General features: G+C 46.2%; 1 protein-coding gene across 8 annotated transcripts in view; it reads right to left on the bottom strand.

The window, feature by feature from the left end:
- The window catches only part of LOC139049454 (tachykinin-like peptides receptor 99D), an 880050-nt gene that overhangs the window by 386528 nt on the left and 467900 nt on the right, over positions 1 to 25622 (bottom strand). For 7 of the 8 annotated variants that reach the window (XM_070524895.1, XM_070524903.1, XM_070524896.1 and 4 more), the window contains one exon: positions 17505 to 17657. The gene's annotated coding sequence lies outside the window, so the exon portion shown is untranslated. Of the gene's footprint in view, positions 1 to 9743; positions 9831 to 17504; positions 17658 to 25622 lie in introns of those variants that run through there. The other variant, XM_070524915.1, reaches the window with a different exon arrangement.

Consider the following 25622-nt stretch of genomic DNA (forward strand, 5'->3'; position numbering starts at 1 on the left):
AATGAATTTAATTTATAAAGGTAAGGGGGAGAAAGGCAGAATTCACTCGTACAGACCGTTGACCATTACATCGGTAATATACAGGCTAGCAATGCAGGCAATAAAAATAAAGCTTCAAGCACTTAAAAGCTACCTAAAAAGGCAGGACAAGCGGGACACAATTTCGTGTCAGCAGGTTTTTACAGCCTTTCGCGCAGCCCGTGTGTGCTTAAAAAGTGATCTTGCAAATGTAGGGCTAGGGCTTTGTACTGTCAATCATCTGAACCAGTATCTGAACTAGGGCCCTGAGTGTTGTCTTCCCACCATTTCCCTGGATTTCTCACCCTTTGTTCTCTCCCTCAGAGTAGGATATAGCAACCACATGTAAGTATGGCCAACGTCCCGGCCTTTTGTTTTGACTTTATCCATAGACGCTGTAGCCGCTGAAGTTTCAGTTCGCCCGCCTCATTCGACATTTGCCGCGTACTCAAGCAATGCGCCTCTAATTCTTCCGAGCACCCACGGCAGGACAGAGCCAATAGCTTTACAGACTCCATGCTCTTCACCCTCAACTCCGGGCCAGTGCATGAATGAGTACAGCGTATAGTGCTCGGCACATGGCACTGCACATTGCCCGAAGTAGACTGTTATACACGGATCCTCAAAATAAAAGCTAGAACATCTAAGAAACTGCGCCCTGTCTCCGACCAGGTGTACGTCCAAGTTCTGCGAACAGTGCATCGATGCAGCATGGCCAATTGCAAGTAATGAATCACCAATTGAAATAATCTTTGTAACTGCGTAATAATCTTATCAGTCCATCTTTTTTAAATAGAAGCTTTCTTTGCCACATCAACTTTCCCACTGCTGCTGTTGCTGTGGCTGTCTTGCACGCCGCGTCGGGGGTCTTTCAAAGCATGTTTATACATGGAAGGAGCTGGGCAGAGAGAAAAGGAGACGCGAGAAATTCGTTTGGACGTTTCCATCGCACCGAATGTGCAGAATGCCCTCTGGAGCTCCCTGGGCATGGCCAAATTAGCCTATTGACAGTGGTAGTTATCCGTGACCCCCCCGCAAAAATACTGCTGAAACTGCAGCGCTTACCATTCTACCAACGTGCAAGTCCAGAGAGAAGCGAGATAGAACGGCAGAGAGGAGGGGGGAGAGGAGGTGGAGAATGGGTAGAACCGATGCATTCGCAAAACGAGTGAAGCGAGTGCCACTCTTGCAGTTCCATAACAGGGGCGGGAGGCAGAGGAAAAAGGTGAAGTGAGAAGGCAAGGAAACGCTACTACACACGACAGCGGTTGTAGGGGGACATGATAAGTTTAAGTTCAAAGTACATGACGGTACGTTTCCGCTATTTCTGAAAAATAAACCCCATGGTAGTATGCCAAGCAGACAACTTGCGCAGGGCGTTCAGAAGCACAGCCGCATTAATTAAAACGCACCGCAGGCTATATAGGCGACACTCAGGAAGCGGTCGTACGTAGAGTCAACACTTCTGTGCCCGCCGCGGTAGCTTTGCGCCGGTTAGATCTCGACCGCGGCAGCCGCATTTCGACGAGGGCGATATAAAAAATGCTCGTGCACCTACATTTAGGGGCACGTTAACGAACACCACGGTGTCAACATTAATCCGGAGTCCTCCACTACGGTGTGCCTCACAATCCGATTGTGGTTGTGGCACATAAAGCCCCATAATTCAATTAATGTTTAATACTTCTGCCACGATGCGACGTGCATGAGAGGCAGTGACAATCCTCAACCCTCACAATGGTTATGAAATACGGCCCACAACAACGCCTCAAGCAAACCGCTCTCCCTGTGCGTTCTGTGCACTACGCAAACAAAGAGCAGTCGTGCACGCAAGCTAACGTTTAACGTGAACTCACGACTTTCGTCTTGGACTAAACGGTGAAAAAAAATTAAATATTCACCGTCAGCATCACCGCTAATTATCGTCAATCAAAGCAAACAGCACAGAAAGCTTCGCTTACATCGATAACCACAGTGCGTGGGATCCGCATAATTCTTTTTTACAGTTGTTAGAGCCTGCGAATTATCAAACGCTATCCAAATGAAACGCCTTAACGCACACTCGCGCCGCTCTGTATGCAGCGACGCACGTATAAAGGGATGCAGGATGCAACTTAGAACCGATAACAGCGAAAATGCTTGAATCGAGCCTTTCCAAGAAGTAAGTTAAATGCTCAAGACGTTTATATTTGAGATCTATCTCAAATGCAATATATTTGAAATCTGTCACTTTCATCATCATCATCATCAGCCTAGTTACGCCCACTGCAGGGCAAAGGACTCTCCCATACTTCTCCAACTACCCCGGTCATGTACTAATTGTGGCCATGTTGTACCTGCAATCGTCTTAATGTCATCCGCCCACCTAACTTCCTGCCGCCCCCTGCTTCGCTTCCCTTCCCTTGGAATCCAGTCCGTAACCCTTAATGACCATCGGTTATCTTCCCTCCTCATTACATGTCCGGCCCATGCCCATTTCTTTTTCTTGATTTCAGGTAAGATGTCCTTTACCCGCGTTTGTTGCCTCACCCAATCTGCTCTTTTCTTATTCCTTAACGTTACACCTATCATTCTTCTTTCCATAGCTCGTTGCGTCGTCCTCAATTTCAGCAGAACCGTTTTCGTAAGCCTCCAGGTTTCTGCCCCATATGTGAGTACTGGTAACACACAGCTGTTATACACTTTCCTTTTGAGGGATAGTGGCAACCTGCTGTTCATGATTTGAGAATGCCTGCCAAACGCACCCCAGCCTATTCTTATTCTTCTGGTTATTTCAGTCTCATGATCCGGATCCGTGGTCACTACCTGCCCTAAGTAGATGTATTCCCTTACCACTTCCTGTGCCTCGCTACCTATCGTAAACTGCTGTTCTCTTCCGAGACTGTTAAACATTACTTTAGTTTTCTGCCGATTAATTTTAAGACCCACCCTTCTGCTTTGTCTCTCCAGGTCAGTGAGCATGCATTGCAATTGGTCTCCTGAGTTACTAAGCAAGGCAATATCATCAGCGAATCGCAAGTTGCTAAGGTGTTCTCCATCAACTTTTATCCCCAATTCTTCCCACTCCAGGTCTCTGAATACCTCCTGTAAACATGCTGTGAATAGCATTGGAGAGATCGTATCTCCCTGTCTGACGCCTTTCTTTATTGGGATTTTGTTGCTTTCTTTGTGGAGGACTACGGTGGCTGTGGAGCCACTATAGATATCTTCCAGTATTTTCACTTTAGCTTGACCTAATATCTGTCTTTAGTGTCTCTTTGAAAGGAAGGATAAATCGCTTTTCTCGGCAGGCACTGAACCGAATTTCATGAGATTTGTTACACTTCAAGAATTCAAACCTAGCGACTGGTGGAATCGGAATTTTGTTTAGGCGGCCGACTTTTAATAAGAACTGTTGAAGATAGCGAAATTTAGAAAAACGACGCTATCAAGTTTACAATTCTGGGGCTGAGCAATGAATAGCGACATCACAATTATGAAAACTACATTAAATATTACATCTAAAGCGGGCAAAATTGATGTGACGTACACCCGGGTGAAATATATAACTAATTTGTGAATAGGACTCGTGCAAAACCACTGTGAACAATTAACAAATCCACATAAGCTGTAAATAATTACACTAAATTTATCCTTTTTGGATGTTCTAACGGACGCAATTTAAAGAATTGCACTATCTGTTTGTTCTTGGTGCAGTGAGACAGATTTGTAAACTTAGCGCTGGTTCTTTTCTTTTTTTTTTCGAACTCCCTAAATTACGGAAATTTTACGGAAACTAGAAGCCACAAATGAAAATTCGACTTCACACAGTCACTATAATTTAAGTTTCTTTATCATATGCAACACATTGCATTAAAATCGGCCCCAGAGTTATTTCAGAAAGGCATTTCTGCGTTTTATATGTGTTTTAATAGGAGGTATCGGAGTTGGGCCTGACCTAAAACTTCATCTTAAGAGCCGAAATACTGTCTTTTCCAGAAAGTGATGAAAAAAACAAAATCTGCCCAGACAATACACAGAAAAAGAAAAGAAAAATAGCCCTTGATGCCATCCTCTCCTGCAGATACGTTTAACAAAAAAAATAAAGCAATAAGAAAAATGGTAGACGACCCCAATGTTTGATTTAGGTGTCTCTTAGTCGCACTCGCACCTCAGCGTTGGTGCTCCTTAGGTTAACGTTAGGGGAACGCAACGCACGAACCGAACTCGGAGGCTACTGTTTTCCATTAATTAACCGTTTAAATATCATGCCACCTTCTTGTATGCGACGTCATTTGCGACTTGATTACTTCAGCTTTCTAGTTCCGGGTTTCCAGGAAGTTCGCCGAAGTCGTGCTCCCGTGGCTGGTGTCTAAAGTCTACAATTCTGTGCTTTGGTGTGAGGTAATCAGTGATTTCTAATTAATTCCAATTATTGTACACACTTCAGTAACTCAACTTCTAACTCAACTTATACTCTGATATAACATCTATAATGAAACCATTGAATTTTGTACTGTACTATTTTTTTTCTATTGTTTTTATTTATTTTGAATTTCGTCCAAGGTCATCTCAGTGATTTCTAATTAATTCTACTTATTCCAGACACTTCAGTAACTCAACTTGTAACTAAACTTACGCTCTAATATCTTATCGATAATGAAACCCAGAAATTTGGTACTGTTCTGTTTTCTTTCTGTTTTTATCTGATTTATTTTGAATTTTGTCCCCGGTCGTTTTAGGAGGAGAACCGGAAGTGCTGCGCAAGAAACAAGAATGTCACTTGATGCTCGTGCCACTAACAAAGCAAAGGCGGTAAATGAGTTGCCTTGCCAACCTTGCACGCTGTAGGCTCAGGTCATGTGGCTCAGGATCACGCGTCACATAGCCATTTGAATTTTTACGCCGTTCTTAAGCAGGTTAAGAAAAATATTAGTCATTCTTGATTTCTAGGACTCGTAAAACCATACTTGGTGGCAAGTCGAACAATTCATTAGAGTTTTTTTTCTTCAGTATTTCGGTCCTGAAGGGAACTCCAAGTTTAGCTAATTAAACAAAGATTGCAATCATATGCACCAGTTGGCGAAAGTCCTGCTTCTCAAATGAGGATGTGAGCTGTAGGCAAGGTCTCCTGAGCCAGCGGCTTTGTTTTTCCTTCGCATAAATGCGAGGGTGAAAGTGAGAATGAGGAAGCTACGTGGGGATGACGACTGCACGATAACGACAACGACAAGGACAGCGTGGCAGAAATTATGCGGACGGACAGAACGAGCTTATGCACAGCGAAGCCAGACTTGAGCGCCCAATTGCTGTAGCCGTAAGAATGTCCTAAAGGCATAGTACTTGTTGACAAATGGAAGAACACTTAATCCTACAAACACTAACGGTGATGCGCTCATGTTTCTGTGATTCGGTGTTGGTCCACGTCTCGACAAGTTCTCCGCATTTTAGAACAACAATGGGCCACCAATTAGCCCACCGATACTCGGATACATTTAGAGTAGTAAAATGTGATCGCATAATTATCTTCATCCCTTTGGCCAAATTCTAGACATGCGTAAGAAATATTTTTGACTGTGTCAGCTTGAGTACAGAGTAAAATGGATGTAGGCTTACGGATTAAGCCGTGTACTACTGATCCAATAGTGAGCGAACAGACAAAATAAGCTAGAACGATGCTGTTGCATGCATGGAAGTTGGTCACAGAGAGAACTTGCGCATTTTTTTTCTTCGCAGCATAAAATATTCGAGCACATGAAAATTTTGATTGTGAGAATTTTTTTTTCTTTTCGGATGACTCTAGTCATCGCAATGGACAAAGTATATTGCCTGTACACCCATACCGATTTGATTAACCTGCCAAGCCATATTCTTTACATACCTGATGACTGTCTGGAAAAAATTTGAGCAGTATTAGTCATCAAACATAGTCACCTAACTTTACCGACTTTCAAGGTATAATTGCGCTAGTGTACTTCAAACACACAAGAAAATCAATATTTTTTTGTTATGCAGATGATGCATCGCCCATCTGCGAAAAAAGAAAGAAAGAAAGTCTGTGACGTACTTACTATCCTTATTTATCATAGGGCCATTTCATCTAACCGCAGACCGTCGTTGAGAGGTTGACTTCAGCTAAAAGGTTTGCCCAAAGTAAAGAGAGAGAGAGAAAGAAAAAGGAAGCAAAAAATTTAATTTAGGCCTCACAGAGAAACACGGAAGAAAATGCGATTTCTCTCGCTCTTTTCCGGAGACGTCAAAACCAATTTGGGCATGCATAGCATCGAACGAGCCACATCAAGTCGGTCAGCTCTTATACGTCAATTGATTCTCGCGTTCGACACAAGTGCGGAAGAAAGAGAGAGAGAGAAGGAGGTAGGGAGGCGGGAGAAGAAAGAAAACGAGCCCGAAGGGAGAAGCAGCGGCGCCTTTTCCACAATCGCTGCGTTGCGACGCAGCACTTGTGCGAGACCTGCAAACAAACAGAACTGCGCGAGCATGTGTACGCGCACAAGGAGATGCTTGTCCGAGTCTATATAGTTGGCTGCAGGCCGCGAGCAAAGATTGTGTTCTGCTGTAACCGTCCCCTGTTGCCGGTGCCCTGCCGGCAGTAGTGGCTGTGGCCTGTTTTTTTTCTTTCGCAACACAGCATGGGTAGGGGGTGGGGGGATGCAACGAAGTGTCGCTTGCGACGATCGACCGCTCTCCCGTCGCGCAAAGAGACCGCACGTGTCGCCCTCGACCAGAAACGCTGTCCATCTCCCGCGGGTACAGGTAACCCCGGTGTGGCAACCCCGCTTTTTTCCCCCAGAGTTCTTTCCTACACGTGGAGCAGATCTACACTCACGGCGGACGAAGGCAAAGCGGCAGTGCATCGTAGCGCTAGCCTACTCATCAGCGTTCTCGAATGATGATGAAAAACTTTATTGAAAATGCCCGGCGATTTGGGTGGGGTGGGGCCATAAGCACCCCAGCCTAGGTCACGGCCTCGAGTCCTTGGACCCGGGCGGCTTCCTCGGCGTGCCGGACGGCCCACAGTTGATCGGCGAGGTCGTGGCTGAGCAGGGCCGCCTCCCAACGCGCCCCTCGGTCCGAGACTGCCATTTCTATCCCGTTCGTCGGAGACTCCTGCTGCTGGCTACCGGCGCATGCCCACAGCATGTGCTGCAGCGTCGCTCTGGCTCCGCACGCTTTACAGGCGTCGGACGGATATATGTCGGGGTAGCAGAGGTGAAGGATCACCGGGTTAGGATATGTGTGTGTCTGCAATTGCCTCCAGGCAACCGCCTGTTTCTTGTTTAGGTTGGCGTGCGGTGGTGGGTATTTACATCTGTTCAATCTGTAGTGTTGCGTGATGTCTCTGAAAGTGGTCATGCGATCCCCCCACGTCCACTCCTGCATCGCTCTCGCGGTGGGCGAGACGTCGGGGTTGCCGGCGGGCGCCGCGGCTCGGCATGTAAGTCCTCGAGCCGTGGCGTGGGCCGTCTCGTTTCCCGAGAGCGGAGGGTCCGTGTGGGCGGGGGTCCATACGAGGAAACGGTCGTTTTTGCGGCAAATATTGCCCTGTTGAATTTGGAGAATGTGGGCCGCTTCCCGGGAGATCCGGCCGCTAGCATAGTTGCGTATCGCTGCCTGCGAGTCGCTGATTATCACCTCGGCATCCGTGGTGGCCACCGCGAGGGCTATCGCTGCTTCCTCGGCCGCCTCCGTCTCTTCCGTGCGTATCGTCGCGCTCGCGACGCAAGTTCCGCTATGGTCCGTGACTGCAACCGCGAAACCACGCTGCCGCTCGTAACGGGCCGCATCTACGTAGACAGTTTCTTTGTTGCTGCCGTATTTCTTTTGTAAATCTCGCGCGCGCCTGTTGCGCCGGCCGGCGTGATGCGTCGGGTGCATGTTCTTGGGCAACGGCGAAACGGCGATGCGCTCGCGAATCGGTATGGGTATCGCAACCTTTTCGCCCTGCTGTGTGTAGTAGCTGATGCCCAGCGTCTCGAAAAGAAATAATTTTAAAAATCCCATTGAGGAAGGAGTAGTGTATGTGCGTGCGCATACGTGCTGGAGTCACCGTTTGAGCCAGTGTTTCAACGCTTCGCGTCGGTGGGCGTGTACGGTTAGGAGACGGCACAGAGGCACACAGTGCGATGAAAGGAACGCCGAAACTATGACAGAGAGTAAGCACAGCAGATGGCTACGGCCTGTGATTCGTCTAGCTGCGTGCGTATTGTAAATCAACGTTGTCGGCCCCAAGACACGCCAACACATTTCGTCTCTGTTTGCGGGCTGAGAAAAAAATAGGACATTTTTTGTGGCCCTTCATTCGGCTGGCAAAAGAAATGGCTGAAATACGCGTAGCCGAAACAGCATGTGTGAAAGCACGCTGCTGCCGCCATATATATTCGCTTCAGCGGTACGCCGTTTTGAAATTTGTCCAAAATCCTTGAGTAAACCACAATATCTGGTCGGGAGTCGCCCGGCTGCAATGACGCGTTCCAGTGGCGCCAAATAACAGCCCTTGGATCTCGGAAATAATATTTGGCTGGTCGATTCAGAAGGGTTGGAACCAATTTCTTGCTTCTCGTTTATTTTACTTTTTTTTACACTCAAGTAAGAAGAAAGCGCATTGTGGGGTGCGCGCGCCTGTTTTTTCAATGGCGTTGTGGGTTGTTGGTACTAGCAGCCAACACATGGCCCCGACTTTGGGAAAAAAATCCTTGGTGTGTATTGACCAACACAAGCTATAGCATCAGGCATTCGCGAAAAAAAAAGAAAGGGGGAGAGAGAGAAAGCAGTTTCGAACTCTTTCGATCGATCTTGGAATGAAAAGCGAAACTCTCCGCAAACACCAGGCGAAATACATAAACAAAGTATACGTCGACAAAACAAGGAATTGTTTTCGTGATTCGTTTGACCTGCAGTGCATTTTTTTTCCAATAATATATTCACTGAACATATCCTTACACGTACTTCTAGAATCAATTTGCGGTTGAAAAGAAAAATGATCGAGCAGTACATACAAATGCCACGTTGATCGTGATGTGTTCTAAGCCGAGAGAGAGATAACATACAAGGGGTAACTTGGCAGCGCAGTGTACTTCATAACGATAACGCGCACAAAACGATATTTCTAATCTTTTCAAGATGTTTAATAAGGAAAGTGGCCCCGGGGCGGTGGTTGTAGCGAAACCACAGTTTTGCGAAAAGAAGCATGCGTGGCAGTATGCTGACTGTCGTGGTGCAGCGGTTTAGCAATTAAAATATATATGCGGCTTTGCGTGCCAAATCCCCGATTTCATTATGAGGCACTCCGAAGTGGGGGACTCCGGGAAAATTTGGGCCAGCAGAGGTTCTTTACGTGCACCAAAATATGTTCCCGGAGCTGGCCCCCTCGGCCACCGGCTCGAGCAATATCAGTGCGGGCAGCTCCCCCAGGCGCAGCAGCTCTAAGCCAATACTGCGAAATGCCTCGCACTCCCGTTCCCGCTCCGTGAAGCGCGCGAGCTACACCGACGTGGTAAGCGGCTCGAGGGACTCGGGTGGTACGAGCAGCGTGAACTCGTCGGCCGAAGGCGCAGCCATGCAGGTCCTCGAAAACAAACAGCAGAACCAGCAGATCAAACAACAACATCAGCACAGTCAATCTCAAAGCCAGCAAAACCTCATAGACAGGCTACTCCGCAGTCAACAGAAACAGCAAGAGCTCACCGACAGACTCCTGCAAAAATGCAAGGAAGGCAAGAACTCACAGACAAGCTGCATCAAAAATGCCAGGAGCTCGATAACATTAACAGACAGTCGGGAACGACGCTGACCAAGGCCGACGTCGAAGCCATAGTAGATACGAAGTGCCTGAAATTTCAAGAAGCCTTTATGAAGAACTTTTCACGCCACAATGGAAAAAATCGTCCAATCAGCAATCGGAAAAACATTCGGAACCTTCGAAAACAAGATCGCCACGTTAAACGCGAAATTCGATGGGAGCGCGCCACAGCTCAACAATTTTGTCGCGCTAATAAAGAACAACTACATCACCAAGGCTCAGCTCGACAATTCGCGCCATTCCGACATTTTTTTTTCACTCAAACTGGTGCAGAAAGAATGATGTACTCTCAAATGCTTACAATACTATGACTTTAAGTTATATGTGGAAAACAAAACATGTGCAATTTTCAAACACCCTGCGGGATGCTCCACTGCCCAGGCTCGATGAAATGAAAGATCTTCGTGTGTACTTCAACAAAATGCTAAGTTTCTCTTCACACAGATAAATACACAACATGCCCTTCCCGCTCTTGGAATTGCATGCCCTATATTGCATGAATTCCACTCACCTATTGTGTTTCCGAAACTGTATTCTTCTGTGTGTAGTCCATCACTACAGTACGCCTCTATAGGAGGGGGCGCAACGTGCAAATCGAATTCTGACCTCATTGAGTGCGTCCAGGATAAATTGATATCTATCTTGAAGCACCACTTTTCCCATTCTGGCGACAACAGTTGAGCCTTCTCAGATATACCTCAACTCGCCCCTCTAGATTCAATACTTAATTAATCAGACCTTTTTTTCCTGTATAAGGTGGTCAGTGACATTATACATTCCCCGAAGCTTCTTGATCATATGCATTTGTTCATGCCGCAACAGTATACCTGGAAGCATTCCACATTCTTTGCCTGGCCTTGTTGCAAGACTGCTATATATGACTTGACTCCAAAACACATAATAAGAACTGTTCCCGTATTGGCATACCTCAGAGTTAATTTCCTGCGTTTTGTATATCTGTAAATAATCATGTATGATTAACTCCCTTTTACTCTTCCTCGTTTCCTTTTTTCCCTATTTGTTTCTCTATCTCGCATTTTTTTTTGTGTACCACATTCATGTTTTCTGTACAGTTTGTCTCACATATTGCTATTTAAGTGCATCTATTTAAGGGCTCTCTAGCTGTTCCTGGGCGCTATAATAAACATTTGATTGATAATTACCGTAGTATAAAATTGTTGTAGTAAATTATTTCAGCGCAGTAGATTTTGTGCAATTAAAAAGAAAGGCATGAATTAAAGAAATGCAATAAAATGCAATGCGCCTGATCTTATGCATTGTGCATTTGCATTATGCATTTGCATTATGCATTGTGCATTATGCATTATGCATTTCTTCTGAGATTTAATAATGGTTGGCTACTGTGTCCAGTGTTGTCCAATCAAATAATATGCCACAGCAATTATTGCGTCCCTCACACAACAAATTGAATGTCTTTCTCGGTCAAAACATCATAGCAGGCTGAAAACAGTGAACTGTTTTTTTTTTGTGGTGACGAAATGTAGAAATTGTGAAAACTAACCTGTCAATATATATATATATATATATATATATATATATAATGTTAATGAGCTTCCCCCATACATTCGAATAAGCGCTTAAGTAGTACGACTTGGCAAAGGGCAACGCAAGACACCTATTGAAACCCTCCTATACTCAAGCTCGTATTATCTGACGGTATGTCATTTCATTAATGTCCAGAAGGACAAACTTGGCATGTTGAAACAACCAACAATAGCACATGGCCTTTACACTGTGAAAATTGTTTCTACCAATACACTAAATGTGAACAATGTGAAGGCCTCCCGATGCGGTGTTGATGAATCAAAACAACCTAGAATAATAAATGAGGTCCTGCATGGGCAAGATTTGACAGAATCAAGAATCGGGAGGAGACAAGCTACGAATTATGTAAATTTTAGCTCTTCTAGATGTTTTCTTTTTTTGTAAGGGCTACAGGTGTTTCAATTTTTTTTTTTGATGACTTGCTCAGAGCCCACTTTTTCACGTTTCTTTCATACACCAACAAGCATAATTATATTGACACGGATACTTTATCTGAATCCGATGACCGTATTTCACCGGCTAACAAATGTTAAACGTTATCGCTCGGCGCAGGATGCGCCTGCACGTATCGAAAGTTTCCCGAATGGTATCGATGGTTCTGTCGGTTGTCTGTTGTCGACAAACCTTGTATAATCTGATTGCATACGCGACACGAATAGTGTAGTAGTTTCTGGAAGGCGTGCGGGCACCAGCGAATACGCTGGAACTCTCGACGACTGATATATGAAAGCCTACGCGCTTGATCCGCAGATGAAATTTTCGACGATCGCTGACTTTGCTCGCCGCTGTCGTTGTGATTGAGTCTACATAATTTTCAACGTCACTACTACGTGACAATATTTCTAACACATACTTTTTAATGATACTTTGCACGCCTAAATCTTACATAGTTGACTGTTCAATGAGCTACCAAAAAATGAAATGGTACAACAGATTTTGATACGATATGGCATGTTCGTGGAGGTGTTTACAAAGCGATGTTGTAGACAGACGATGCGCGAGCGCGAGCGCTGATGTCGATATATTGTGCACTATTGTTACTTCAAAGATAAAAAAAAGAATATCTGTTGTGGCAGGCGTACATTTATTCATCAAACGTGTTTTTTATACCTGAAAGAGCATACATATCACTAACTTATTGTTTGAAGCTTAGTTTACAGCAGGCTGTTTTATGCCGGACTTTGACGGATGAAGACAAAATAGTCCAGCAACAGTGCGCCGCAGCCGAAGAGCAAGCTTCGGCGCACGTCAGAGCTTGTGCCCAGTGGTTGCGTGCCCTCTTTCTCCGACCGACGCGAAGCGAAGCGTTCGTTTGCCGACGCGTGCCAGTGGTTGAGCCTTTACGAGTCAATAAGTGCCCTTTCGCAAGGGAGTCGAAAAATAATATTCATAAGCCATTCCACTCTGCGAAGGTGGATGACCAGCGAAGCTGGCCCGATCGGCGTTCAGCTTCGGAAGATGCGCCGGCAGATGCGGGTAAACGTAACCGTTCGTCGTCCAGAAACTTGGAACCGCACCCTTCAGCAGAGCCTCTGTACACGCGTTGTGCTGAACCGAGGCAAGTTACTCTTTATCAGCGCCTCCTTACATGTGCCGCAGACTCGAAACTCTCCAACGTTCTCACCGGGAACGCACCGCGTCAGCACATCCACCGCCTTCTGCCGTCGCTCTTCCGACCGTATGCCGCTGATTTCCGACAAGTGGTCATCGAACCATAGGCGACCACGTACTCGGCAGCTTGATCCCAAGTTGCGATCGAGACAGTCTCCTTGGAACCTTGCATGCCCTCGTAGCATCGACGTCCCTTTGCGGCGTTCTCAGTGCCGCGATACGCGTCGTTGTCTCTTGTTCGTTACTTACGCGCCACATCGCGGGCCGCCGCGTTGGCAAGATGTCGACGGTCTCCCTCCTACCACTGCTCTCGCTGTCGCTCCTAGATATGCTGCTCTTCCGCCATACGGATCGCGCGTGGCCTTCCCATAGCAACGGTGGAGCGAAATGGTAGCACAAATTTCCCTTGGTCGCCTTAGCAGCCGCATACTACGTCATACATTCACACAGACACAGCTGCAACGGCGCGCTGTTTTAGACACAGGTGGCCGTTAAACCGAGCTCCAACGCGAGGGGTGATATGCGTTTGCTTTTGTTGTTGGCTCTTTCACTCTCACGTTTTAAGGGAGAGTCTTTAGGGGAGAGTTTTTCCGTGCAAATGGCATAAAATCCCGGATCCTAGCCATAGAGAGCTTCGCTGTAAAAAGAAGGAAGGAGATCCGACACAGCATTATATATACCTCTGTCTCAGCATCGCTTTAGGTGCACATCTTACGGACGTTCTCGCGCATCGTTCAAAGCAGTCGCAATAACGAGATAAGAGAAATCTCGGCCGGAAAGCAAGGCAGCAGGATTCTATTAGCGAAGTCTTCGAGCACACATTTCCGCAATAAGTCTAGCAAAGCCATCCGCAACCGAACTCCGAGCTACCTTGAGAAGAGAAGAGCAGTTTACGATAGGTAGGGAGGCACTGGAAGTGGTAAGGGAATATATCTACTTAGGAAAGGTAGTGACCGCGGATCCGGATCATGAGACTGAAATAATGAGAAGAATAACAATGGGCTGGGGTGCGCGTGGCAGGCATTCTCAGATCATGAACAGCAGGTTGCCATTATCCCTCAAGAGAAAAGTGTATAACAGCTGTGTCTTACCAGTCCTCACGTACTGGGCGGAAACCTGGAGGCTTACGAAAAGTGTTCTACTTAAATTGTGGTCGACGCAACGAGCTGTGGAAAGAATGATGGGTGTAACGTTAAGGGACAAGAAAAGAGCAGATTGGTGAGGGAACAAACGCGAGTTAATGACATCTTAGTTGAAATCAAGAAAAAGAAATGGGCATGGGCAGAACATGCAATGAGGAGGGAAGATAACCGATGGTCATTAATGGTTACGGACTATTTTCCAAGGGAAGGGAAGCGTAGCAGGGGGCGGCAGAAAGTTAGGTGCAGGGACAACATGGCCACAATTAGTACATGACCGGGGTAATTGGAGAAGTGTGGGATAGTCCTTTGCCCTGCAGTGGGCGTAACAGGGCTGATGATGATGATGAATGAGCTGTAGTCTGTAGTTTGTCGCCCTCTGGAGTTTCTGTAACATGAGCCCGCAGCGCAGCGTGTTCTGAAAGTCTAGCCCCAGTATCTTGATACTAGGGCGATCCGGGATGGTACGTCCTCCGACCCTAAGTTCGAGGAAGCGCCTCCCCCATTTTATTTCCCCGGGACAGCTACTTCTGCCGGGCTTGATCAGGAGGCATTCGGATGTTTCCGGTGAGCATGTCAGGCCCCTTGACTCTGCTTAAGCTTGTACGACGTCGATGCCGCGTTGCGTGATCTCTTGAAGCGTTCGTGGATAATCCACCGCCGCCCACAATGTCACATCATCAGCGTAGAGGTTGTGGTGAAGCCCCGGGGATAGAGAACAACAGGCCCAGGAGGCCGCGTATCGCCGCGTTAAAGAGAAAAGGGGAGATGACTGATCCCTGCAGCGTGCCCTGGCTTCCCAGCTCTATAACGTCAGTTTCATGTTCGCCGACTTTGATCCGGCATTTCCGGTTAGCGAGAAAGTTCCCGACGTATTGGTATGCTCGGTTTCCGACTCCCAGTTGGGTCAGGACCTCGAGCACCACTGCGTGGGCGACATTGCCGAAGGCCTTCTTCAGGTCGAGGCCCAGGAGGCACCGGAATCGGCGAGCGTCCGCCGGACTTTCGGGTTGCATCACCTGCGTCTTTAACTGAAGGAGTACGTCTCGGGTGGACAGGTGTGCCCTGAAATCAAACATGGGGCGGGGGAATTCGTCCCCATCCTATAAGTGCTCACTGAGACGGTCCAGGACCACGTGCTCCATCAGTTTGCCGACGCATGATGCGAGCGAAATCTGCCTGAGCTTGTCCACATATAACGGTTTGCCTGGTTTGGGTATCAAGACGATCGTGGACGTCTTCCACTCTTCCGGGATGGCGCCCGTCTTCCAGCATTCTTTCATGTACTTAGTAAGCTGCTCTACTGCGGCCTCGTCCAGGTTGCGCAGGATCTTGTTGGTCACCCTGTGCGGACCCGGCGCCGAGTTTGTCCGCAGCTTGAAGGCGGCGGCCCACACCTCAGTGAACGTAAAGTCTGCGTCTAAGTGCGCGTTCGGCCGTCCGCGGTAAGCCACCGATAACGGTGTCTTGAGTTGCGGACCCACGTACTTGTCCCACATATCGGCCAGGAACGCCCCCGGGTCCCGGCCATAATTTCTGAGATTTGAGCATTATCATCGGCTCACGTAGCAAGTCGCATCGTGGCAGAAGTGTTAAACTTTAATAAATTGGGGGGTTGTACGTAATTCAATTATTAATTATAAAATTGTATGTATACATTGTACATATACATTCGCCTTGCATTTGCAGTCTGCACCACGTTTCGCTGCGTAGCGAAGACTGGGCGATGCTTCTTTCGGGCCTGGGTTTCCTCGATGCTGAGTGCACGCTTGGGAGCCATTGTTCCTGGTGCGCGTTTACGTGCTTCTTCTGGATTCATGACCAGTACGCTGTTGAGGCACCAGCTTCAAGCACTCTCTTCAGGTTATGGACGATTGTAATGTTTACACTATCACAGCCCAGCACGCGACCTCCACAGCCCAGCACCTCCATTTCTGTCGCATAGGAAAGCAAGCATAGCACCTGCCATGCGCACCAATTACGCATCCCGGCCCGCGGCGGCGCAGACCGGTAAGCGCAGAGGCGAGTGCCTCCGCGCATCTGGTGGCGTTGCAAGAAACCCAGCGGCACATGCGGCAAGACCATCACAGCGCCCGGAAAGTGGGGGGAAGAGGCAAAGAAAGCTTCGCTTTAATTGCGAGAGGTACGGGGATCAACACCCCGCACCTCCACCAAAATGTTGCGGGAAGAAAGCAGGCCCACGAGTGTAAAATAATGTATATTTACAAATGATGGATATGGCGTTCAGGCAACTGCCAGACATCGTCTTTCTCTAGTGCAATTCAACTTCTTCCTTCACTTCACTGTAACAATATGTTGGCACTCTGTGTGACCACAGAGCAGTAACGACTGCTACAAGAGCGGTTTTGAACTATTTGCCGAGCACATGACGAGACCCGAGACCTTAAGGAAAGCACTGTGATAAGTTTTTATCGTATATACGCATGCCTGCTTCCCGTCCTCATCATCATCTTTCATCACACTTTTATGTCCCCTTCCCTTTTTCCCTTGTGCTGAGTAGCAGAACAGAGCTAACAAGCTCAGGTCAACCTCTTTGCTTTTCCTCTAATTAATTCTCCTCCATTCCTTACTTAGATGGTATATAGCCTACCTTGTTCACTTTGTTTAAAACTGCCATACGAATAAACACAAAGAATAAATCACACAGAAATCCGATTGCGTGGTACTGGGATACAATGTTTCACAGCGAAGCTGTTTATGGCTAGGGTTCCGTGAAATTTTCATGTGTGCGAGCAAAAACTATCATCATCAGCAATGGCTCGTGCCACTGCCCGTGCGTTTGTCGCCGTCGTCTTCTCCTACAGCTGGTGGCTCCGATGGCGCTCGTCATGCCAGCGTTCCCATACTGCTCCTCCCTCTGCGAAGGTGATGACTGCACTGGCCCACTGCCAGTGTGGTGCGGTGAGTTCGCTCTCAAATCCTTTGCCTCAGTATATCGCGAATTGAAAAGACGAGTGTATATAAGGAATGTGTATGTCGAATGTATAACGCGAATGAACGTGAATGTATAAAAAGAAATGCGTGCGCGTGCCTTTCGTCATGATGACCGCCCATCAAGACAATAAATGTGTTCGTACCTTTGTTCAAAATTCTGTGTCGCCTCTTTGTCGTTCGCTATACAACTTCGCTGGTCATCCACCTTCACAGAGTGGAATGGCTCGTGACCTTTTATTTCTTATTTTTAGTTTTTAGCTCGCAGATTAGCAGAACTCCGGAAGCCCTGTTTAAGGGGTGCGTACTGCCGCGGCAGAAGAGCAACCCTGAAGGCCAAGGCGGCGTCCAACACGCGCCGTTCCTCCAGGCATGCTCATAGCTGCAGTGCCGGTGCGCCGCCGCTGCACGCCACTTACTTTTGCCGACTGCCCGCGGAGCACAGCTACGGGCTTCCTTCAAAGCTTGCTGCACCTGAAGCCACGACGTACGGATGCCGGATAAGGTGTCGCTCGCCAAGGTGTCGATAAGGTGTCGCTCCGGTGTGGTCCGAAGCTCTCACAAACGTACGACTGAAAATAAAAAAAGAAGGAAGAAAGAAAGAAAAGGCATTAACAACGGTCTCTCCAGACAGACAAAGCAATTAAACAGAGCGGTATAGTTCTCCCAAGGGAAACGGCCTTTCTGTGAGTCATTAAGCGGCGCTTTATGATTGCGCATCAGATGATTTCGGACGCCCCTCTCGATGGGAAGTTAGAAATGTTTTAATGATGTCCTCATGAGCGGTAAAAATATCGAGGCTCGTGTTGAAGTGCGCTTCAAATATCCTCCATGGCATGCTTGTTTTTTTTTCAAGAAAACATGTCAGCATTTGTTGTGGCTGTTAAAACATTAGCTTCCGCTAGACAAAGCGAAATTTTATGCTTTCGTATGAACGGTCAAAGACAAAGGGGAGGCATTCGACAACATGAACGATACGCAACCGACAGTTCCCTGGGAACGCGTTGCTCTAAACAACAATAATAATAATAAACAATTTTGTCCCACCTATATTCCGCGACATACGGGACATTTCTTTTTTTTTGCACTATACAGAATCCTTTGAAAAATCGCCTAAGGCAGATAGCATGTTTGCAGTCCTTGAGCTGAATTACTGATGATGGCACGGGATGCGACATATGCGCCATCACTCTTGCGGTGCAAATGCACTGTTGTACAACTTCCTTTAAAAAAAACTTATTTTATGCATTGAAGAAAAATTGTAACTGGAACGCCAATGCTTTTCGTCGCTTCCCCCCCCCCCCCAACTTCTGGAAATATCTCTAATTTAGTGTCATCCAAAAAATTCCTTCGAAGAGGGTACGAATTCTGAGCTCTCCGGCTACAATTCGTACATTTGAATATGTTCGGTAAGGTAGTCAATAAATAATTTAATTAGTGAACTTATGATAATTAGTCGACCATGCATTTCGATTTCTCGTGCAATGTTCGCCTCCGTGAGTATAACCGAGCTCAATGGGTGAAATTATGCTATCACACACAGGCAATATTTAAAAAGTCTGTACGATCTAAAAAAAATAACAATACCTGGAGTAAACGCCCTGTACTTGAAATCAAAGCAAACCTTTTCTATGAATCTTGCAATTTAGTCCTGAGTATGCTCATATCACTGACATCACACCTCTACGAGAGATTTACAAAATACATAAATGTGTTTCTTTCACTGAGAAGAGATACCTCACGTAGTCAGAAAGTCCAAACGGACGTAGTGAAAGGTCGTGCGCCAAATTTAAATTTTCGGGAACCGTCATGTTTTTTAAATTTTATTTAGTGCATAAAAAATCACCATAACGCCGCGCACGGGCTCGTGCACGAGAAACCGTCGCATAACCACGGCTACACCTGAGAAGTTGGTTGTTTTTCAGTGCCACCACACGTAGCTTCGGGTAACAGGAAGTAGTGCTTTGATTGTAACTTTTGTTTCATGAAAAATGTATCCCCTGAGGGGTGGCGCGCTGGCATCTGGCTCCCAAGGGCAGCATAAAACTGCGACATATCGCGAACCATGCTATGCTAAATACTTCTGGCATATAAAAAAAAAGTTCTGACGGAACAGCTTTTGGGAGTCAAAGGTGGCTCAGGATCAATTACTGCCCATGTAGCTTCAGCCGAGTGCACAGTGGCTTCAAAATTTGTGGCACAAGTTCCAGCATAAACGTGAACACACGAAAACAAACAAGCATCAAATAAAACGCCGCAAGCTGCCGTATAGGTAGAGCAGAGCGGTAATGAAAAGAGAGGCAACTTAATTTGCAGACACTGTTTGGCTTAGCTGCTCCGGAGACCGTTCACAAGAGCGCGAGTAAACACAATGTGTGCTGCAAAATGTTTGCTTAGGCACCGGAAGAAAATTAATTCATAAAAAAGTGCTGAATTATTTTATGGCGGAGCCTGTATTGGAGTAACAACTGCGAGAACCCGAAACCTATGTACATTTCTTATCGATGATGTGGTTTCTTGCAAGACAAGTACTGATACGGTTCTCTCTTCGATCTTGCCATCAAAAACAGCAGTGACCCATTTTGTATTAGTGGAACGAAAGAGCGAGAAGTCTTTCTCTTCGTATTTTCAGTTTTCAATAAAGCATTTTCTCCGATACTTTTATAAGCCTGCTGCCTTGCCAGTGGGAGCCAATTGCGGTAAATGTGGGCCCGAGCGCGAACAAGAAGTCTGGCGGAAAAGTAAATGCAGAAAGTTAGATAGCTAAAAAGTTAGAATACGTTGAAGTAAATATTAAATATTCCCTACACCCAAAGCTTTACAGGAAGAAAGGGGATATATTCAAGTAGCGAGACTTCAGGGGAAGGAAAAGCTACGAGATATTCAAATTACAATGCGTCCAAATGGCAATGGTTCTTTTTTTTCCCTTTATATTTAAACCCAGCCATTCACAACTGTATAAGGAGTCTGTTTTATTTCGCATTTTCCCATTGAACTGTTCGCCTCAATGTGCTCTTGCAAATTCAGGCGAGTCGAGGGGGCCTCGACGCTTCTGTACTTCCCAAGCTTTGCGTTTATTTTCCCCTCTCTATGCTTGTTGCCTCGCTGGTGTTTCGAGAAATTTTCTATCTGGCAGGAAACAGCACCTCGCTTCTGCTAAGCACTAGGAAGTCAAATCGCGAAGTGCTTGAGAGCACGGACGCCCAGGCGCTTAGAACCTGTCTTGGCCTTCCGTGGTGTGCCTCGAGCCGCTGCAACACGTGTCATCACTAGATCATCCCATCAGTATACGTACTATGCCGCCATTGACGCGCTTAGAACACATCTTCGGCATCTTTCCCGGTCGCAGTCTCAACGCCTTGATTCTGTTTAGTCAAGTGGACTCGAGGTAACATTTTCCAGAATTGTAGCCCCCTACCGCTGATATCTTCCAACTGGTTTCACGCCTGCAGCGAGACCACCGCCCGCTGCATGGTGTCTCCGGCAACCTCAAGTGCGCCTATCCATTCCAATATTAAAGAAAAAAGTCAAGCTCGGCCATATTTGGCTTGAGGCAAGCCGCTCTTCGTCTATGACATGATGCGTACTCCTATCGAATTCACATGTGCACTGATGGCTCTTCACCTCTGACAAACTCCACTGGTGCGCGGGGGTCAGTTCGTCGACATCGACCTGCAAGAAGTTGATATCTCTAACGTAACAAAATCGACAGCGTCAGAAGTTGTCGCTCTCCGTGTACTATTTAGCAAAATTACACCCTTTGGATCGTATCTTGCCACACAACGATAATCGTCATCTGTATTGCCCACATTTCCTTTCTTTAACGCTGCGAGCCCGTTGCTTCCATGTCACGAACGGCATGCGCGTTACCTGCTTGACAGATCATTCTTGGCAGGAAACTAGCGATTGCAGCGTTTTCAAGAAAGGAAACGCAAGCAAGACAAATGACGATTATTGTTGTGTGGCAAATATACACCTCAATGGGTGCAACTGTTTTTAGAGTAGGGTTATATTCAGCGATTCGAAGGCAGTTCTACAATTTCCCCTACACTCTTAAACAAATGTACACCTTTTGGGGTGTATATTTGCCACACAACGATAACCGTCATCTTTCTTGCTTGCGTTGCCTTTCTAGAAAACGCTGCGCTCGCTACTTTCTTGTCGAGAACGCTGTGTCAATCTTGCCATTTCGCACTTCACCCAATACCGTGTGGACATACTCTACGCCCCTTTACGAAGGGAAACATCTCAATACGCACCTGTCATGGCGCTCTGTAAGATCAAACAGGCATTTTTGTGACTTGGGCCACTTCTAGGTGTGGCAACACCAAGTGGCAAGGTTACACTACAAAGCAGCCTTATCAAAACGCCCCGCTGTTGGCTCGGTCCTATATGGTGACACAGAACAGTGACCCTTTCGCAGCAGCCGTACCACTGTAACGCAAGAGTCACATGAGAGGTTTGGCATTATTACCGCGCGCTACACTGCGCCTGGCGACGAGTCACGCCGGATTTTGTTTCATGGGACATATAACGCCTTCGCTTTAAAAATAAAAATAAAATATTCACACTGATTCACTGGGTTGCAGAAATATCATGCACCATGAAATTTTCGAGCCGTTTGGCACATAATTTTTTTTATGAGTATGTGAAGGTGACACCGCACACCCTCTGCGGGCAAATATCTATTCCCAGAGAAGTGCATTTTCACTCAGTAAAGAACAGCTAATATTAACGGGAACGGTAGATTCGTGACAAAATGACAATATTTGCACACCAATTATCATTGCCGAGGGTGGACATGAAAATTTATGCAATACTTTAATGCGTTCAATAATTCGGCAAGCTTTACTTTTCCTAGATTAACTTTTGGGTCGATGTTTCAATCGTAGGTTGAAGCCGACCAGTGCTGATAGCACATAAACTGAATATATTTATTAGAACTATATAAGTAGCACCATGAAAGGAAAAATTGGCAAACACGCGTGTGTAGCACGAAGCTACAAAAAAAAAGAACTCGGGTTTTCGAGAAACCCCTGTGGGCTCCCTTATGGCTTCGTGCTACATATGTGGATGCCACATTTATTCCTTTCGAAAACCTTCCTCTAGGGGAATTTTGCAGAACTTATTTGTGATATAGCACCAGTTTCGAGCTATTATACCAAAAATTATGACAATATGTGCTAGCAGTGTAGTTAATTTCCGACAAAGCCATTCCTTACGTACTGTGTAAGAATAAGTATATATATGACGCCGATGCGAAGTTAATGAAAAAAGTTGGGATAGCTTTAAAACCCGGCATTGTTATTTCCAGAGCTTCTTTTACAGAAAGTATAGAATAGGAACTAGACAAAGAGGACTTTGTCCTCTAGTTACTCTGTTCTTCCTATGGAAGCGCTGGAGATATTTATAAAACCCTTGATCTTTTGACAAATGTTGAGGCACATGTTGATGCTAGTCTCATGATCGGCTTATATTCAGGTATTACAACCCATGAACTTAAGCAATTCATTCAGACGTTAATTAATGAAACTAATTCACGATGTTATAAGTGGTTTACTGCAAAAACCACTATATGCGCCAGTGCTATGAATATTGACCTTAGACAGTGGACATAGGGACCCATAATCTTAAAAACTTTGGGTAACATCGCGTCCTCATTTTCTGACGCTGAGAACTCCGCCACTTATGACAGCGACATGCGTTATGATGGCACAGCCTTCGCGGTGGGGGCCAACAGCAAATGGTACGTGAAGCGGGACGTGTTTTGCCTACGAAATAAAACAAAAAGGAACAATATACGGCAGGTAGCATCCGTCTAGTTGACACTGTTTCTTACTTTTGTGTCAAGCAAGGAACGCAATCTTTTGGCACAACCGACAACAGAAACGAAGATGCAGATGATGTTTTCTCGTCAGCAAGACTTCACCGAATCGCCTAATCGTCAACCGCTACCAACTGCAATTTGGGCCGGTGATGGGCCTCCAGTGTGACGTGACATTTGCGCCTTTCATCAAAGCAGCCCTCAAGAATGCATGGAGAATCCTGGACGAAGTGTTACGCAGAGGGTCAGTCAAAAGCAACATACGGCTACAGAGATTTGAGAAGCTTGTTCTGAAGCGTACGCGATGTCGGCTCACCGAAGATATCAAAAGTCAGCTGAAAAATGAACATAGCCTTCGGAGTTCTCCAAGAACAGCAACGAACAATGATACATGAGGAGAAGTAACGACTAGGTTTGCAAAAAATGCCCAAGTCAAAAGAGGCCAGTAAGAAGCTTCGCGGCACCTGATATTTTTTTGAGGAAGACTCCGAAGCCCGCTGCAATAGATACCCTTTTTTAATATATGCCACTGAGAATAACGGGTGGTCTTCTGTTAATGATAAAATACGGAAATCGGATCGCCAGGAAGTGCTATATACGACCCGCAGTTGTTGGATGAAACACCCTCATGTTGAGATGAGTTGAAAGCCAAAACTTATCGCAGCGTCCCCCATCCACGCAGAAGAATAGTGAGATGCAGCATTACGCTTCAAACCCAAATCGAGACGTCAAAGCACATTATATCCGAACTGTGTACGTGTGAAGTGCACCTGCTGCCACCCTCGCTGGCGGTTTCGAGCGGGTGCCCACATGCGCGTTCAGAACACCACCGTACGGGGCATTATGCCAATGTGCACCACTTGCCAGATGTGTAACCAGATGTGTAACCACTTAAGTGCTTCTACACTTTTGTTGACTTCAAATAGAGGACACATCACTTCACTCGACAATGTTTCCCAAGCAACAATAAGTAAAAATTCGATCTCGCGCCTATTAAAACCATCAGTCAGCTTAAAAGACGTTCGCACTGCGTACGGAAACTTTTCCCAAATGAACTATTTTTTAATAACGTGAAGATTCCAGCCAGAAAGGCAGCGCCAAAAAGCTTTTGAAGCAGTCAATCCATTAGGTCTAGGGTACAATCATGTGTACGCGCAATGTCGATAACTACAGTAAACAACAACAACAAAAATAAAAGGTTGCAAAAATCTAAACAAATGTTCTAAGAGCTTTGCTGATCTAGTGGAATCCATGTTCGAGCAAACGAACAAAAACGAAACGTACGCGGTAATATAAAGTATTGCTGCCGGATTTCCGGACTTCCTGGCTCTCTTTGTGCTTCCTGCCGAATGGCTAGCTGATCCCAAACGTGCTTGACTCACGTGTGCCTTCACTTTAGCGCTTTCGCGAATTTTGTATCCTACGTCCTCACCACCATCGTGGCTTTTTAGAGCAAGAATGAAGGGCGCTTAATGTCATCCATTAAAGGCGTCCGCAGTTGCGCCAGATCGATCCGTCTGGTCTCGGTACCTGAAGGGTGCTTCCCGTTGGAACTTTCATCTCTGATGGGCGTTCGTAATTGCTGAGCTTCCCAATGGGCGGACGTTTCAAAGCACTGGAAACCAAGCTACGGAGATGGTTCTTCGTAAAATCCCAACCAAAACATCTGTCTCACGCTCCATGGCGTCATTAAATGGGTCGCGAAACATATTCATTAGCCATCCTCCGGTTTTTAATCCATATTTCCTGGTTGTCAGGGTGCGTTTCTCCTATATACTGTCATCGATATAATAGGAGACGTTGGCCTCTTGACAGGGCCAGAGCCATAAATCGTCGACACAGTAAATAAACAATAAAGCTACTGCACATCATCCACTAATGCTTATCGAAGTATCTTTTGCAGTTAAATAATAAAAGCAGCAACTATCCACCATCTTCTCTTCATGCTGGCGTAAACAACGCTCACAAGCGCGTTTGGCAGGCATATATACTAGGTGATAATTTCTAAGTTTTCCGGAATTCTTCCTGAATATCGCGTGTGGCAAATAACATACTTCTTGTCCTTGAGCTGGATTATTATATGCGGATATAAATAGCACGAGAAATCGAAACACATGTACAAATAATTACGAAAAATTCAATTGCCTGCTTAATCATCTACTTTACGGCAAATATTGCACTTGATGAATTGTAGCCGGTGAGTTTGCAAGACGGAGTTTGCAAATGGATCTCCAGGATGACAGCAGTTTCCAGATATTATTTCCTAAAGTGTGGGAAGAAATAGATATTTATCCCAGTTACTTCTTGTGCTTCAATGCTTAAAAAGAGCTTTTTATAAAAAGAAGAAAAAAAAGCATTGGCTAATCGCGCTTAGTGAGAGATCTGTGGCGGTGGGGTACATGTAACGAAGCACGTGGAAAGCTTGACCCGCTTGTTCACCACACGAAATGACCGGTGTAGTGAGGTAAACGCCGTTGCACACACGCATAAAAATAAATTAATAGAAAGGAAAGGCAGCCGAATAAACCATACAACAAGAAAAATGAAGGAGAAACGAAACGTTTCGGCCACTCATAGTCACTGCCGCAAAACTCCATTCATCGGAAATGCGCTTGCATGCACTGCAGTTGCGTCAAACTCCGCAGCCGGGTGAGATACGCGACGTAGAGCTTCGCATTCCATGCAAGCAGCGGCTGCTGCTACCCGGTTCACA

Source organism: Dermacentor albipictus, chromosome 1 (genome assembly GCF_038994185.2).
Source record: "Dermacentor albipictus isolate Rhodes 1998 colony chromosome 1, USDA_Dalb.pri_finalv2, whole genome shotgun sequence".
Taxonomy (NCBI): domain Eukaryota; kingdom Metazoa; phylum Arthropoda; class Arachnida; order Ixodida; family Ixodidae; genus Dermacentor; species Dermacentor albipictus.